We start from the raw sequence: 10,000 nt of genomic DNA, 5'->3' as shown, positions 1-10,000 counted from the left end.
GCATAAGAAAAAAATACGGAACTCATTTCCATCATATTCATAAGACCAGTTTTCAATTGCTATGGTATGCTATTCAAAATGTTACAGAAAGTCCCAATATAACACAAAATAACTATCATGTTTATAATAATAATACTGCAAAGTTATATGTATGAAATCAAAGTAGTTACATACAAGGATTACTCGAAATTACATAATACATATCACTATTTTTGTAAAGCATAATTTTCATATCTTTTTCTAGGGAACTATTTCCCTTTATTGTTAATTCAAGATTTAATACAAACGCGAAAATTACAGTTTCCAAAAACATGAAAAAGGAAAAAAATAAAAATAATCAATATGAAGTTTTCAACATCATAAAAATCCACTTGAGAAAACATAGACATTCAATTTCTCTATCATTTTATAGACGAAAATAAACTTTTTATTTGTCAAACAAAAGTTCAGCAAAGAAAAACTGTTTTGACTTTAACGACTTTCATACTTGTTTTAGTCTTCTGACGAAAATATAGTTTTGCAATTGGACTTTAATCGTGAGAAAATACAGAAGTGGAGTTGCAGAAGGTAAATTGTTCCTAATAGTGATTGTGGTGGCCTGGTGGTAGCGTCCTTTCCTGGTGACTGGCAGACTGGGGTTCAAGTCTCGCTATAACCCGTTAGTTTCTTAGGTCGCTGCAACCTCACCATCCTAGCGAGCTAAGGATGGCGGGTTTGGGAGAGCATATAGTTCTACCTACTGAATTATCAGCATCCATAGCCTGGCCCTCCTTGGTCCTAGCTTAGGTGGAGAGGGAGCTTGGGCGCTGATCATATGTAATTTGGTCAGTCTCTAGGGCATTGTCCTGCTTGATAGGGCAATAGCACTGTCCCTTGCCTCTGCCATTCATGACCGACCTTTAAACAGTGATTATGGTGGCCTGGTGGTAGCGTCCATGCCTGGTGATTGCCAGACTGGGGTTCGAGTCTCGCTATAGCCCGTTAGTTCCTTAGGTCGCTGCAACCTCACCATCTTAGGGAGCTAAGGATGGCGGGTTTTGGGAGAGCCTATAGTTCTATCAGCATCCACTCCCTGGCCCTTCTTGGTCCTAGCTTGGGTGAAGAGGGAGATTGGGCACTGATCATATGTAATATGGTCAGTCTTTAGAGTATTGTCTTGCTTGATAGGGCAATGGGACTGTCCCATGCCTTTAAACCTTGTCCGCTACTTACAGGTTATGTAAAAATCTTTCAAAACTGATTTCCCCATGGAATGTCTCTCATCTGATTGTTATCATTCCTAAAACGTTTTAAGGATTTCACAGAAAACTATACGATATTCATTTATTCAACTTGAGCCTTACATGTTGTAATTCTATTTCTCAATGTAAAAAAGTTAAAATATTCCGTCCTAGATATGTTAATGATTTAATCTAACAAAATGTTCAAGTCTCCGTGAATTAATCTTATTAGTGAATATATCGCACAATGAACAAGAGGTCGTAAGAGTTGGAGAATTAAGCCAAGAGAAAAAAAAAATCTTTAATATGAAAAAAAAAACTTCAAGTATTCAAGCTGTGAATTACATAAACAAGAGACACTAGTTAAAATATATATCAATAAATTAAGTGGCAACGCTTTTTGCAGTTACACTCAATTTCTACGAAATCTATAGTAAAATGTCTTTTGCAATTAAAGGAAAAAAAGTACGAAAGGTGAAAATATATCAAAGCCACATAAGATATGAGACTACACTACTATTACCAGGAACGAACCTTAAGCGGGGTTTAAACGGTCGAACTGTTCGTCGAACCCGGTTGTCGAACCTGCTTGTCAAACGGTTCGAAGAGGTAGAGTCAGTCACAAATGCATAAAGTTTGTGGACAATGAAGCCCCTCCCAGAAAAGTCAGGCGAGAACAGACTTTCTTCGAACAGTTCGACGTTCGACAACCAAATACCCCGTTCACTCGTTCGAACATCACTTCAAACATTTATTTGTCGAACCGCATTCGACGAACTGTTCGACCGTGTGAACCACCCTTTACACTTAATAAGTCCTTAGACGGTTTTGGTCAAATGGATTAATGGAGAAAAAAAAATGCTTATGAAAAATTAATTTTGGATAAAAAGGAAACATTAAATTCTGAAAATCATAGCTCATAAATCTCTGGGTTATGGAGTAAGCTCCCGTCTTTCTTCAATGACAGATAAACCTAATATATATCAAGTATATATGTATATGTATATGTGTGTATATATATATATATATATATATATATATATATATATATATATAATATAGGCCTATGATATATATATATATATATAAATGTATATATAATATAGGCCTATAATATATATATATATATATATATATATATATATATATATATATATATATATATATATATATGCAAATACATTCCAATAAAATGCAACACTTCAAACTTTATAAATAGGAATACAGATGAGAGCGTTACTGTAATGTCTGTATCTATAATGAATAGAGTCTACCTGCTAAGTACCTAATCATCATTTACATTAAGGGGTCGGTTGCCTGATGCGTCCTCTCTGATGCCTCAATAGCCTCCTCCGCCTCATCTCGCCCTTTAATTCTCTGACTCCCCCTCGATCCTTCCCCCCCATTAACAGGCTCCTCCCAAACCATCCTCACTCCCTCCCCATCCCGGTAATAATTAACAAATTTACCACCAGAAATATATTAAAATATTAACATTACGTCCTCCAACGATTAAAACTTTGTCAATAATTCCTTCACAACTGAATCAGTTGAAACAGGAGGATATGGGAAAACTGGTGCAACTTCACTTAACGTTGCATGAAAATGAAATTTCACCGGACCATTTGGGAAAGTTAAAACGCATTTTTGGGTCGCGTACACTAAGTTCATTGCGGCTGGCCATAATTTATGCAGTAGTAAATTACTCAAATGAATTACCAGAATAAAATGGGAATTCTGACGTAGAGAGATTTATTTGGATTTATTTCGATTTATTTGTATTTAGTTGGGTTTGTTCTCTGGGGATTAATTTTGTTTGCTTTTTTTTGTGTTCCATTTAATTTACCGTTTTTTTAAAACGAACTTGTGTTACTCCAGATGTCATAAGGAAGAGAATAAATGACGTACATATATACACACAGAAACATACAGATATACAGACACATATACACACACACGCATATATTTTATATATATATATATATATATATATATATATATATATATATATATATATATACAGTATATATATATATATATATATATATATATATATATATATATATATACACAAATATATATATACATATATATATATATATATATATATATATATATATATATATATATATAATTGTACAATATATTTTCCAAAGCAGGGTATAGCTCACATGAATTATAAAACTGTTCAACCGGTGTGTATTGTATAATGGAAATCTAGACGGCCATATTTAAAAATGATAAGAAAATAATAAAATATTGATCTAAATTCCACAATCGTTCAATCATATTTGTTATTTCTATGGTCTCCCACCGATTTGTAAACCCAGCTGTATACGGCCATCAGAGTTGACTGAGATTAATAAAAAAGGAAAAAGAAAATATATATATATATATATATATATATATATATATATATATATGTATATATATATATATATATATATATATATATATAATTTAATTCATGGCGGTGAATAGAAAGTAAAGCAGATCCGATGAAAATTAGTATGATATCCGTCGCAAAAAATTCAATTCATATCTGAAACCAAAGAGATCTGTCAATCTAAAAATCAATGATTAGTTTATAAAAATTCTAATAGGTAATTTATAATTTTCAAATAAATCCATTTTATTCTGAGCGGCAAGTGGGGCATAGTTTATAATTCACAATCATTCTGCATTCACCATTTTTTTTTTCATTTCCATAAAAAAATACATAATATAGAAAGTTGGACCAACAATCTCGTTGACAGCCGAAATGTTTGAGAACAGCCTCGTTTGAAGCAAATGCATCCGACGAAACGGTCCACACAGCCCGCCGAGTTCGTCCAAATCAGGGTTAAAAGAATAATGTGATTGACGTTTTAACGCAAATTGGCAAACAGCTGTGATATTGTGACGCGCGTATACGCATGTGGATAATCCCTACTGTAATACTGTGGATATTTTGTATTGGTTTTGAATGATCCTGTCATCATAATGACAGAGCAATTCTATATCATACGTTTCATTTCGTTTCTAACAGTTTGCGATGGAATATCCAGTGATTGTTTATTTAAAATTATATATACACTCCAAAATCAAACCATTGTTCTCTAGTCGTGGGTAGTGCCATAGCCTTTGTACTATGGTCTTCCACTGTCTTGGATTAGAGTTCTCTTGCTTGAGGGTACACTCGGGCACGCTGTTCTGTCTCCGTTTTCTTCCTCTTCTGTTAAAGTTCTTATAGTTTATATAGGAGATATTTATTCTAATGTTACTCTTCTTAAAAAAAATATTTTTCCTTGATTCCTTTCCTCACTGGGCTATATTTTCCCTGTTGGAGCCCCTTGGCTTATAGCATTCTGCTTTTCCAACTAGGGTTGCAGCTTAGCAAGTAGTAGTAGTAATAATAATAATAATAATAATAATAATAATAATAATAATAATAATAATAATAATAATAATAATAATAATAATAGTAATCTTCCAAGTCATATTTAACATTTCTAGTAATTTCGCTGCTTTTATCTAATTAATTTTATGTCATAAAAGGATTAATTAAGATAATGACCTTAATTCAAGGCTATCTTTTTAAGTGGGAATACCTTAACGTGGTGAAAGGGTTTTTGTAACGTCATGGTCAGCAAAGCTGTACTATAAGTCCATTTCTTTTAGCGAGGCATATTTGCACCGACTCGCAGCGGTGACCTATTAGCTCGGAAAAGTTTCCTGATCGCTGATTGGTTGGACAAGATCATTCAAACCAATCAGCGATCAGGAAACTTTTCCGAGCTAAAAGGGCACTGTTGCGAGTCGGTGAAAATATACCTCGCTAAAAAAAATGGACAATAGTCACTAGCACCCATACTAGGTTGGCTAGCCACAAAGCGATGGTATGTCACTGAAACCTCAGTTTCTTCGGCCCGGGTTCGATTACCTGGCCAGCCAGAAGCTAATCTCATTAAAGTTGATTTCTACTTGGGTCTCTGATCTCGAGGTAGAGAGAATCCCGATATTAAGAGGTATGTATATATGGATTATATGAATATATATGAAAAACAAGTATATATGTGCAAAATTATCATATATACTCATATGTAAATGTAAATATATATATATAAATATATATATATATATATATATATACATATATATATATATATATATATATATATATATATATATATATATATCTGTGAGTGTATATGTATGTGTGTATATATATATATATATATATATATACATACACATAAATATATATGTATATATACATATGCATACACACACACACACACATATATATATATATATATATATATATATATATATATATATATACTGCATGTGTGTGCTTCCTCATTTACCTCAAAAATTGAAAATTCATCTTCAGTGAAAAAAATAATATTATGGAATATCAACAATAACAACATACCTGATAATTACACCTCCTTGATTCTAGTTAAACAATAACAAGACACCTGCAAAACAGATTACAGCCAAGAGCTAAATCGTAGCTGGATTTGTTATTAAGAGGCGAATTATGTTTATATGTGCCACATTAATCATAATCAAAGAAGCAAATTGCTTTCAAAATAGACCTATTAGACTCTCCACTCAGGCGAACGTAATTACGCATGATAATTGGGCAGACAGTATTCAAGTAAATATGAATACTTAAAAAAAAAAAAAAAAAAAAAAAAAAAAAAAAAAAAAAAAAAAAAAAAAAAAACCTTTCACAAATAAAGATGTTCCATAAGACTTATTGAGGTCTTGGAATGTGAATATATTATGGATAATGATGTAAAGAGTTCGATTGGTAATACTTCTTAGGGCAGACTATATTCAAAGAAATATCAATGTTTAAAAATAAGTATTTTCAAAAATTGAAAAAGATTTTCTATAAGATTTATTGACGTCCAGCAATATGAATAGATAACGAATAAGTATTTATTGATTTCGATGGTTAAGTACTTCTTAGGGCAGACTATATTCAAACAAATATGAATACTTAAATAAAAAGTATCACAAATAGAAAAAGATATTCCGTAAGACTTATTGAGGTCTAAGAATATGAATAAATAATGAATAAATAATAAGTAATAATTTGATTATTTCGATTATAAATACATCTCAGGGATTAACAGTTTAGCAGGTTCGATCCATATATACAACAGACAGTATATAATTGTACAAAATGTTTTAACCTTCAATCAAAGCTAATAAAACACAAGAGTTAAAATCTAAAATGTCCTGACTTGATTCCATATTGTTTAGAATATTGCGTAAACTATTTTTTATTGATAAAATTTTCTTACTTTTGGTCTCATTATTTTTTTGGATTTGATTTTATATGTGCTATAATGTTGAATAATAATACAGTGAATAGACCTATAGCATATTCGATCCAGGACTACACTCAGACTGTGAATAATTCATAGCAAATCCGGAATGTTATGGACGGTCGATCTTGGAATATCCAGAGGTGAGATATGGAAAATTAGTATTTTCTAATTCTCGAATAATCCCTTACAATGAATACTTTAGTAGCAAAATCGATTTTTCAATAAATCAAATATTGAAAGTGAATAAAGATATATTATTATTATCACTTGCTAAGCTACAACCCTCTCTCTCTCTCTCTCTCTCTCTCTCTCTCTCTCTCTCTCTCTCTCTCTCTCTCTCTCTCTCTCTCTCTATATATATATATATATATATATATATATATATACATATATATATATATATATATATATATATATATATGTATATACATATATATATATATATATATATATATATATATATACATATATATATATATATTTATTTATTTATTTATTTATTTAACCCCATTGGTTTCCGGACTCAGTTAAAACCGCTGCAACTTAAAAATCTCCAATTTAAGATTCAGCAAGTTCCACAAACCTTCATAAATTTTTAAATGCATATCCAGGTTGTAAGAACCTCTACTTTCCCTTGAAGGTTTAATGGTCACTCTTGAGCGGCAGAGTCAAGGTATACTAGCAACCCTAATGCGCACGGTTCCAAAAACTACGAGCCCGCTCGAGGAAAATCTGCGCGTGTGAGAACTTGGCTCCTAAATTTTCTCGTGGGGAAAAATCTGCACCCAAGGCTTCTCTCTACCCCAGGTAGGGGACAGAGAGGTCTAAGTAATGACTGCTGATTACTTAGAAGGTTTATCTATAACCTTCCCCTAAACTCTCATCCATTGGGAGTTAGTGAAAAGTTTTTCGAGCTGTAAGCAGGGTTTGAATTTCTATCCTACAAAACATGAGTCAAAGACACTATACACCAGGATACCACAATCATATCAATTGCTTCATCCATGTTTAGAGCAGCCTTTTCGTTTCCACTTTAAAAATTTTCTTCGAGTAGCAACAACCAAGATTGCTATTTCCTTGGTCCTGGCATTTTCATAACCCCATTGAGTACTTTGAATTGACAAAATTACAATAGAATTTTTAGAACGTTGCCTGCGAATACGTTAACTATTTCCAGCCGGTGAACAACCTTATCAGCGAGCTAACAAGCATGAAGGCAATTTAAGACATGAATAATCACAGAGGCAAAAGCGCTCACATATCCGTGCGCTTTATGTTCCTCGATTTTCCGCAAAATTTCTTAAACAAAGCCAAAGATATACATTACAAGCGGACCCATTTATAACCCCAGCCGAGAAGGAATAATATCCTTAGAGCAAGGGAACTGCACACACTTAATGACATTTAGTGGTTTCTAATCTAATTTGTTATGGCGAAGGAACCCCTACTCTAGGATTTCTGATCACATTATCCTAGCAACCTCCTCCAAGCGCCGCGCGGTTCAGGGGAGGTTTTTTATCCTCTGGTTTGGCGCTGGACAACATCTTGATTAGATTTAGTTCTTGGGAACCTTATTGTTGATATAAATTTATATTTACAAATATTTTTGTTTTGCCAAATTTGAGCATGTTTTCTTTCTCACTATCTCATGCTTTATATATATATATATATATATATATATATATATATATATATATATATATACATATATATATATATATATATATATATATATATATATATATATATATACAGTATATACATATATATATATATATATATATATATATATATATATATATATATATATATCTATAAATATACGTACGTATGTATATATATATATATATATATATATATATATATATATATGGCACACACGTATATATATATATATATATATATATATATATATATATATATACATATATATATATACATTTATGTATGCATGTATATGTGTATATATATATATACACACACACACACACACACATATATATATATATATATATATATATATATATATATATATATATATATATATATATATATATATTGTACATATAAATGTGCATAAAATTTTCTTAATCCCAGCTACACATGTATTACAAGGCGTATTTTTACCATAACGAAATAACTTGAATGCAATTAGTCACATCCTTTGGGACCTTTCGGGCCATTTCCATTCAACATTCAACATGCGATTGCTCAGTAACTTTCAACGTCGTCTAATGAAGCTGTTGCTATTTTCAACTGCACAGGAGGAATATTAATCGAATCAACATCTTCTCTTATCTTGCAACTGCCTCAACGATTCCATGACCGACTTCGGCAACAACTTAATTGAGTGAATTTCGAGAGATAATTAATGTTAATTTAGCTTTATTAAATTAATTTATACAATTTTATCGCTTATGTGTAGTGGGTTTTGACTGTTTCCTTTAGAATTCTCTTGTTGCCTCTGTATTCCCGAATTCTTTTAACAGCTCTTCCCTTAGGATGATAAAACCAAGCCAGTTTTCATATTCGAATCTGTTCCCCCCAAAAAAGGCATTAATAGATTCGCTATCCATTTGCTCTTGTACTGGCTTCCAGTACCATCTGGCTTAGGGTTGTGGTGGCTTATTGGAAATGTCTCTGCCTGGTGCTCAAGCTTGGAAACGTCTCTGTCTGGTGCTCAAGCTTGGAAATGTCTCTGTCTGGTGCTCAAGCTTGGAAACGTCTCTGTCTGGTGCTCAAGCTTGGAAACGTCTCTGCCTGGTGCTCAAGCTTGACAGCCTCTTGTAATGCCTGGGCCTCCCTGGTCCTAGTTTGGATGGAGATGGAACTTGGGCGCTGGTCATATTATGTATGTGTGGTCAGTCTCTAGGGCATATTCCTTCCAGCTAGGGCATTATTATTATTATTGTTATTACTTGGAAAAGCAGGATGCTATAAGCTCGAGGGCTCCAACAGGGAAAAAGTCAAGTGAGGAAATGAAATAAGGAAATAAGTAAACTATATAGGCTATAAGAAGTAATGAATAACACTATAAAATATCTTAAGATCGTTAACAACATTAAATTGTCATTGTCTCTTTCCTCTGGCAAGCATAAGCGGTCTTTCAACCTTTAAACTGCTGTTACCTTTTTCATTTGAACTTACTCAATTCACAAAAGATGCACTTGTATGGGAACACAGATTTCGCCTTAACATACGCATGATATTCATCAAGGTATCCCAGGTATCATAGTTATTTCATTTATAGGACAATCAAGAACAACATTATCCAACCTAACCAGTCAACAAAGCAAAGCATTTCTACACAATTAGGATGGTACGATGCAATCTATATAAAACCTCTATGTTAAATTAATCTTACAATATCGATAAAAACAAGAGCTTAGTAACCGACTCGATGGACTGACGCCTCAGACAAGAAGAAGGTCTTTGCGCGGCTAATGACATCCA

Source organism: Palaemon carinicauda, chromosome 20 (genome assembly GCF_036898095.1).
Source record: "Palaemon carinicauda isolate YSFRI2023 chromosome 20, ASM3689809v2, whole genome shotgun sequence".
Classification (NCBI taxonomy): domain Eukaryota; kingdom Metazoa; phylum Arthropoda; class Malacostraca; order Decapoda; family Palaemonidae; genus Palaemon; species Palaemon carinicauda.
The sequence above is the reverse complement of the archived record's forward strand: the minus strand, read 5'-3'. Positions refer to the sequence as shown.